The sequence below is a fragment of the Chaetura pelagica genome, unplaced genomic scaffold (assembly GCF_000747805.2).
Source record: "Chaetura pelagica isolate M959 unplaced genomic scaffold, ChaPel_1.0 scaffold76, whole genome shotgun sequence".
In the NCBI taxonomy this organism is placed as follows: domain Eukaryota; kingdom Metazoa; phylum Chordata; class Aves; order Apodiformes; family Apodidae; genus Chaetura; species Chaetura pelagica.
Genome location: NW_009970723.1, coordinates 12,922,312 through 12,930,599, shown reverse-complemented (window position 1 = coordinate 12,930,599; position 8,288 = coordinate 12,922,312).

Sequence of the window (8,288 nt, the reverse complement as noted above, 5' to 3'; positions counted from 1 at the left end):
AAAGAGTGTGTTGAAGGGTGGAGCAAAGGAGCAGAGAGAGCAGAAGGAAGCAATTTTGTTTATATCTGTGCTCCTCTGCATTGCCAAGAGCTCTACACTAACCTCTTGCCACTACACCCCATCTCTGTTACAATCCAGATTACTTCATATGGTAAATGATATGAGTAGATAACAGCCCAAGAAAAGTAATTTTCCTTGCTGTGAGTGCTGGATTTGGCTTACAAGCAGAAAGATGAGTTTCCTCTCCCTCACAGGTGGTGAGAGCGTGACCTGGGAGAGCCATAAGGGGCACTGGTGGTCAGAGACTTGTTAGGAAAGGTAAGCCTCTTGAAAGCCAACTTAATCCCCAAAACTGAGATAGCACTACAAAGTACTCTGCCTAAGAAAAAGCTGGCCTTTCTACTTCTTTAATCCACATAAGGCAGTGGTTTATAAGCTTTTCAGCAATTATCATTATTTCAAAATGTCAAGAATGCTATTTAAAGTCTTTCTGCCCTTAACTGCCCCATGTCCCCTTTTCTTTGCATTCTTGAGAATGAGAACCTAAAATCAGTTTCAGTTCACCTCTTCCTGTGACATATTTCATCTTCCACATCACAATGCATCAGAGTGCCACAACCTGTCTGTCAGGCTGTTTACCACAGGCCTGGGCTCCATTACTTCAATAGTAGGACTGGGAAGAAATGCAAGCAGGAAAAGGGAAAAAGATGACAACCAGATAGCAGATTCTTAGACCTCAAAGAAATGCATTTAATGTCACTACCTTAGTTTATGTTTTCTGAGTATTATTAAACTTGTTTATATGTTTCACTTAAGACTTGAAAATAATAACCTGACTTTAACTATAAAGATGCAGCATAAGCAACAGAAATGACTGTGTAATAATAACCTGGCATCCAGCCCACAGAACTGAAAAGCTCCAGTCAGGTAGACACTCATACTCACTTATAAGTCTAGACTCAAAAAATCCTACTTAGTCATTTTATGTTGTGGTAAGTGTAAACTGCACTTTGTCTAAAGTGACTCCTCATTCTTTCAAACCAGTAAAAACTCCTACAGGAAAACATTACCAACAGTAATTTGGTGGATCTTGTAGACAAACAGAGTTCATACATGAAAATGCCATAGTCTTCATCCCATGGTAAGAGTAGGAGAACCATAGGGTTCCAACCTGGGAGGCAAAGGCACAAGACTTGTTTTCTGGGCACTTCACTTGGAGAAGCCAGATAGACATGCATATGGCACCAAATCTAGCTTCAAAGCAGGAAGCTTCAAAGAAGGAGGAATTCCTTTTCAAATCTTCCCTTTTGTGTATCTGTCAAAATACATGTAACAATCTATGTAAAAATTCTCAATGGCCTCAGGCCCTAAGAAACTCAGAGCAGCCCAGAGAAATTTGGCCAACACCAGCTCTCAGAAATCCCAAAAAAGTCTATTGGCAACCCAAGGCTGTGTGTTTGTTTTTTAACGTTCAATAACCTAAATGCCTTAAATTGTGTCTCTCATGAAAGATCTGCACCTTCTATCTCAAACTGTTTCCTTAACATCGTTCATATTTTTGTTTACTATTTTTTGTCAAGGAGCAGCATGGAGCTGTGATCCTTATAATTTATTTTTTTTCTTATTTCCATGCCATCATTAAAGAGATTAATTATGCTAGTGTTGTCTTTTTACCAAACGAGGCACAAGAAAAAGCGGAAATAAGCGAGTGAAAAAGTGCTGAGGGAGCTGGTGGAGGTCATTGCTAGGCCACTCTTCATTATCTTTGGTAAGTCGTGGGCAACAGGAGAGGTGCCTGAGGACTGGAGGACAGCAAATGTCCCTCCAGTCTACAAGAAGGGCAAGAAGGAGGACTAGGGTAACTATAGACCAGTCAGCCTCACCTCCATCCCTGGAAAGGTGATGGAACAACTTGTTCTTGGCACTATCTCCAGGCATATCAAGCATGAGGGGGTCATTAAGAGCAGTCAACATGGTTTTACCAAGGGGAAGTCATGTTTGACCAACCTTATAGCCTTCTGTGAGGAAGTCACTAGGTGGATAGATGATGGTAGGGAGTAGATGTGGTTTATCTTGATTTCAGGAAAGCATTCGACACTGTCTCCCACAGCATCCTTGTAGATAACCTGAGCAAGTGTGCTCTTGATGGTCAGATAGTGAGATGGATCATGAACTGGTTGAAAGGAAGAAGTCAGAGAGTTGTGGTCAGTGGACAGAATCACGTTTGAGGTCAGTGACTAGTGAAGTCCCTCTGGGGTCAGTACTGGGACTAGTACTGTTCAATATTTTCATCAACGACCTGAATGAAGGAACAGAGTGTGCCCTCAGCAAGTTTGCTGATGACACTGAACTGGGAGGAGTGTCTGACCATTCAGTGAGACCTGGACAGGCTGGAGAGTTGGGTGGGGAGAAACTTGATGACAATCAACAAGGGCAAGTATAGAGTCTTGCATCTGGGGAAGAGCAACCCCATGTACCAGTAGAGGTTGGGGACTGACCTGCTGGAGAGCAATGTAGGTGAAAGGGATCTGGGGGTCATGGTGGACAGGAGGATGACCATGAGCCAGCAATGTGTCCTTGTGGCCGAGAAGGCCATTGCCATCCTGGGGTGTATTAGAAAGGGAGTGGTTAGTAGGTCAAGGGAGGTTCTACCATTTGAGTTCTCCAGCACCTGAGTAGTTTACACAGCAGCCTGTGTAAACTGTAATCTGTAAGTTTACACTTACAATTACAGTTAGGGAGGAAACATTCCTTAGAGGCCGTACCTGCCGAGTATAGCCTCTGCTCCTCTCACTAAATGAGATTAATGCTCTGCTCAGAGGGTTGCTGTCTTCTCCATACAGGTTTGAGGTGTGTATAGAGCTCTGTGTATGGTGGCAGTGCTGTTTAGGCTCATGGGACTCAAGTGAGTGCATTTGCTGGCAAGATAGAAACACTAAGTTACAAGAAACATAAAGAATTATTTTTGCAGCCAGCAGTGTACAGGCAGTAATAACACTGTGTGTGATAATAAATGAAAGGCTTTTCTCCATCTATCTAGAAGGGCACTGTAGACTTAGTCTTGAAAGAGCTGATGGATGGCAATCTGAATACATAAGGAACAATTTATGTGTTTAATCACTGAATGTAATAAATTAGGATTGCACGTTATTTTAATTCCCTGGGAAACACGGTCCACAGTATTTACATTTTCAAAACTATGCTTACAAAAAGCCAGCACTGTAGCCTATAAAAAGAACTTTTTGCTGCCAAACAAGGATATGCATCCAAATCCCAGGCTTGGTACAAGTCAGATAATACAATCCAGGGTAAGAATTAATAATCGTGATTTTCACCTTAGAAATGTTATGAGCTCACGAAGTTAGCATTAATTGTTTTGAGGAAAGTGTGATAAGCCTTTACAGAGATCCTCATGCAACATTAGTCCAAACCATGTGTATAAAAACAAAATTAAGAAAAACTTATAAACACAAGGAGGTTTCATCTTTCCATTGCATCTCATCATCAACAGCATCAATGCCTCTACACAAAAAAAAAAAACCCCTCAGTACGTGCTAATGCTTCCCTGATGTAAGGAATCACACAGCAGTTTGTTCCATTATAGTAGAGCAAATCAAGGAGTAAATGAGAGTACTTGGAGTATCAAGTAGAGATTACTGGGATGCACTGAGTATTTACCAGCTGAGCTGGTCAAGCCTATCTTAAAGGCTCAGGTCCTTTGAAAATAAAGCCAGCATGACATAGTGGCCTTACTACACACTGAAAAGCCCATACCTTTCATCTTGAATATATACTTGAAAGCAGAATTCCAAACTCACCACAAGGGAACTTTGTCTTTTGTTTGTTAGTGTAAGGTTGATTCTTAATACACTTCTTACCAGATTGCTTGATGAACATTGTGATATACTGCAAAACACAGCATAGTATTATTGTGTTTCATTACTTGTGCAGAACCCAGAATCTCAAGTAAAGAGTTAAACTGGACCAAGTATGAAGGATTCATCTTCCCAACATGCAGATAAAAGGTAACTCCTAAGTAAGTCATGATTTTATATTGATATACAGATTTATCTTAGGGAAGTGAGCTCCATAAATTCCTCTATGGGCAGGAACTTGGGTGTTCTTTAACAGTGGTAAAACTGTCTTGCTGAGCTTCCTCTTTTTCCCAACTATGAGTTTAAAAAAAGGCAAGTGCTTTTAAAGCACATTGAGGGCTTTGTTTTTTTGGAGGGGAACAAAATTGCATTACAAGGGAAGAATGGAAACAATTAAGTTATCACCTTTTAAACTAAAAGACTTGGCCAAAAAATTGTAACCCCAGATATTGTCTCTGATCCTCCTACTTTCTTTCATTCTTTATTTTAATATTTACTACTTTAACTATTAAATAGTAACTTTTATTCCAATGTGTCTTGATAAAATTTCCCCCTGTATGTATTTCTGTTCATAATGGTTTCTGTATTACAGCAAACTGGTGGGTTTTTATCCTGTTTTCCAAATAGAACATAATATGAAAACAAAGCGGCTGAAAACTTGTCACAGGTTACAGCAACCTAGAGTTCAGGATAGAGTTTATAACCATAGGTTTCTCCTGCTGTATAACCTTCTTTGATCCATGGAGGGAACCTCACAAAAAGGCACAAACATTTAGGTCAGTCAAAGTAAATTTCCTTTATTTTGTTTGAGACAAGCAAGTAAAGTTATCTTGACTGCTTAATGGCCTTCTATAAACTAAAATAGACTGCCTACATCTGCTTCCACAGCTGAATTTAAATAGCTGAAACTTGATTACACATACTTCACATTTAAGAGTATGGATGTTTCTGGTATGTGGTTAGGATTGCAATTAGATTGTTCCTTGATTCATGCATATAAGCATTAGAATACTAGAAAATGGGCTAATGCACAAACGTAACTCAGATTTGTTTGCCTGTGTGCTGAGAGCTTCTCTATGGTTTTAAGAACAGGTCAGACTGAGCACAGTAATGAAAATTTTCTAATGACACAGTAGGTACAACTTTTACTTCTAGTCTGAAATATTTCTTGAACACCCACACTAAGGGTAATATAGTCTTTATGTTCAATTTAGGAAAATGGGACCTGAGCTTCAGTCATACAGCACTGAAGGAATGGGAACCTGGAATAACAGCTAAGCAAGGATTTTTAATATATTTATCAAATAATGGTACAGAATAGCAAGTATGTTATGCACATTTAAAAAGAAGAAAAAAGCCCACACAACTGCAGATCTCTTCCTCCCACCCCCCTTCCCCTCCACTCTATTTATGTGTGAATGTGTTCTCTTTCTCCAAAACACATTTGATAGTCTGAGTATTGAAAGATTAAAAGGTGTCCAGTGAAGGGGTTAACTGGTATGGGTTCATTGAGGACAGACAGTCCCAAATAAAGCCTGTTTCTTTCTTTGTTAATTTTTTGGCAGTCTTGATCAGTTAATACATGGACTATTGCATGAGACATTAACAGATAAACAATTAAAACCAGACACAATAAAAGAGTTAAGAAAGGATGACAACAGCTGTGGGTAGTACTGAAACGTGAAGTATCAGGCTGGGAATAAAAAATGAGCTACAGTGCAGCCCTGCAAAGCTTGGTTTGAGAGGAGCTTCACTGAAGATTTTGGCACAACAAAAATAAATGAGCATGCTTGTAAGACTTGTTGATGACACATAGTTGGAAAGCAACACCAGAGGGAGATCAAAATCACATACAAGAAGAAATGATGATCACTAGCATTAGATGGACATAAGGAACAGTACTGGGAACAGTGTAAAATTCCAAGTGTGTGTCCATGTACAGAAAGACTAGTAAGATTTTCAGGTATAAATTAGGACAGTCTCAAAGTGTGAAATGAGAGGCAGTGAGGCACTGTTAGGCAATCACAAAATGGGTGTTCTCAAATATTATAATATAAATGTGCACCTACAAGGTAGATGGGCAACTATTTCTAACAGAGGGTATGTCAACATCATTTCATAAGGTACATATGAGATGTGAAGGGAGAACTTGGGACAGCTGTGTCTTCTTTCCATCATGCATGAGCAGTCCTGGCTGACTAGGGAGGTACCAGCAGACTGAAAATCAGCCAATGTAACCCCTACATATGAGAAGGGACAGAAGGATGATATAGGGTATTACAGGCCTGTTAGTTTGACTTCAGTACCTAGGAAGCTGATGGAGCAGATCATCCTGAGTACCATTATGTGGTACATGCAGAACAACCAGGCAATCAGGCCCAGTCAGCATGGGTTCATGAAGGGCAGGTCCTGTTTGACTAACTTCATTCCTTCTATGACAGGTGACCTGTTTATTGGATGAAGGAAGGCCTGTGGATGTTGTCTACCTTGACTTTAGCCAGGCCTTTGACAAGACTTCCCACAGGGTTCTCCTAGAGAAGCTGGCTGCTCGTGCCTTGGATATGGATATGCTTTGCTGGATAAAAAACTGGTTCCAATTCCCTAACGTACTTAAAGAGATTTTTTTTTTTTTTTGTAAAGGCCAGGTCCAAAGAGTTGTGTTCAATGGAGTTACCACTATAAAGGAAATTATCTTCACTTACAAAGTTTCCAAAGTTATAATAATTTTAAAAGGTCTTGTAATTCTAGCCTCCTTTAGTGCAGTCTCAGTTCCCCACACAAGATGGCAGCTCTTCTTTCCTTCTGCTTAGCTGCTCCTCAGCACACTGAAAAGCATATCCCCTTCACCTTGACACTGCAGGGGCTACTGCAACACAAAAATAACCAAACTAAGGACTAGCCCTGCCACTCTAGTCATTATTCCCTCTCAAAACATCATCCCACATGGTACAGCATGATTTGTAAGGTGCAGCGCCGTTTCATTGAATGCTTCATTTGCCTAATTCCAGCTGTAATGGTAAATGGCTTGTACAGCATGGCACAGTTTTTGAATCTGCCGCATAAAAGGAAAAAACAAGTGCTCTTGTTTCAATTCAGATGACAGGGTATTCACATGCAGATAAGGACATTTAATCCTATGTTCAAACTTTTGGACCATGTCTCCTATTACCCTGGCTGTACTGTCATTTAGAGAAGTGCAAACTTATTTGCATTTCAAGTTTATTTTAACACACTAAATAAGTGAGTGTATTTCAAGCAAGGCAACGAGAACTAGGTCTTTGCATAACTCAGGCTTGCTAGAAAACAAGCACTGAATTGTATCAACCCTGGTGTCTGTTTGACCCCAGCATTGCCCTGAGTACTTCTGTGAAGTCAAACTCTGAAGTGGATCTAACAATTAATGGTTTGTAATTACCTGCCATAAATTATGCCAAATCACCAGCACTACCAAGTGTTTCATTTTGAAGCAAATGGTGAACCAATCTGAACTGCATATCTGCTGCTCTTTGGAGCTCCTTGAGTAGTCTCTGTGCTGCCTCACCCTGCAGCAAAACAGCTCCCAGCTGGTGCTGAGGGCGTGGATCTCTGCTCCGCCACCTCCAGAATGGCCTGTTCTCCTTTAGGAAGAGCCTAGAAAACATGCTGAAGCACCTAAGGGTAATATTTATGGTTCTTCAAGGTGCTGAGGACAGATACCCCGCGCTCTAACGCCATGCATATGAAGCAATGTATGCTTAGCCCAATACGTACTTGTTGGAAAGATATTATTCGCCTCTAAAGATTCAACGACCAGCACGGCACAGACGACCAGGCGGCGGGAGCAGGCAGCCAGCAGGGCCAGGCAGCCAGCAGGGCCAGCCCGCTGTCCCCACCCAAACCCCCCGGCATTCCCAGGCTCCTGCGAGCGGGACGCCGGCAGGTGTCAGCAGGAGCTCGGGGATGGGAGAGACGCGCATCGGGGGCCGCGCCTGCTCGCTGAGAGAAACGGCGATTGAAGCGGGTGGTGAGCTCGTAGGGATCAGCTGGGATCAGCTTCCTCTAGCTGACTTCAGATGGCAGCGGAGCTGCAGGCAGCGATCCGCACGGCACCGGGTCTCCTTGGCAGGCAGGGATCCGCACGGCACCGCACGGCGTCTTCTCCCCACGCTGGCACACGGGCTTGTCCAGGCAGCCGCAGGTTTCCTATGGGGAATTTACCGGGACAGACGGATTGAGTGCTGTGGGTCTGGGAACTGCCGGCGAGCACGCTTTTAATACAAGGCAGGTCCCGCTACGCTGTGAGTGATGAGGGTGCCGAGGGGGGGCAGCGGCTGCTGCAGCAAGAGAAAGATGCAGGGGCTGCTCCGCTGAGCGATGGAACTGCCCTAACGCTCCTCTTCACCTCCCCAGCCCATCCATACCTGTTTACCTCAT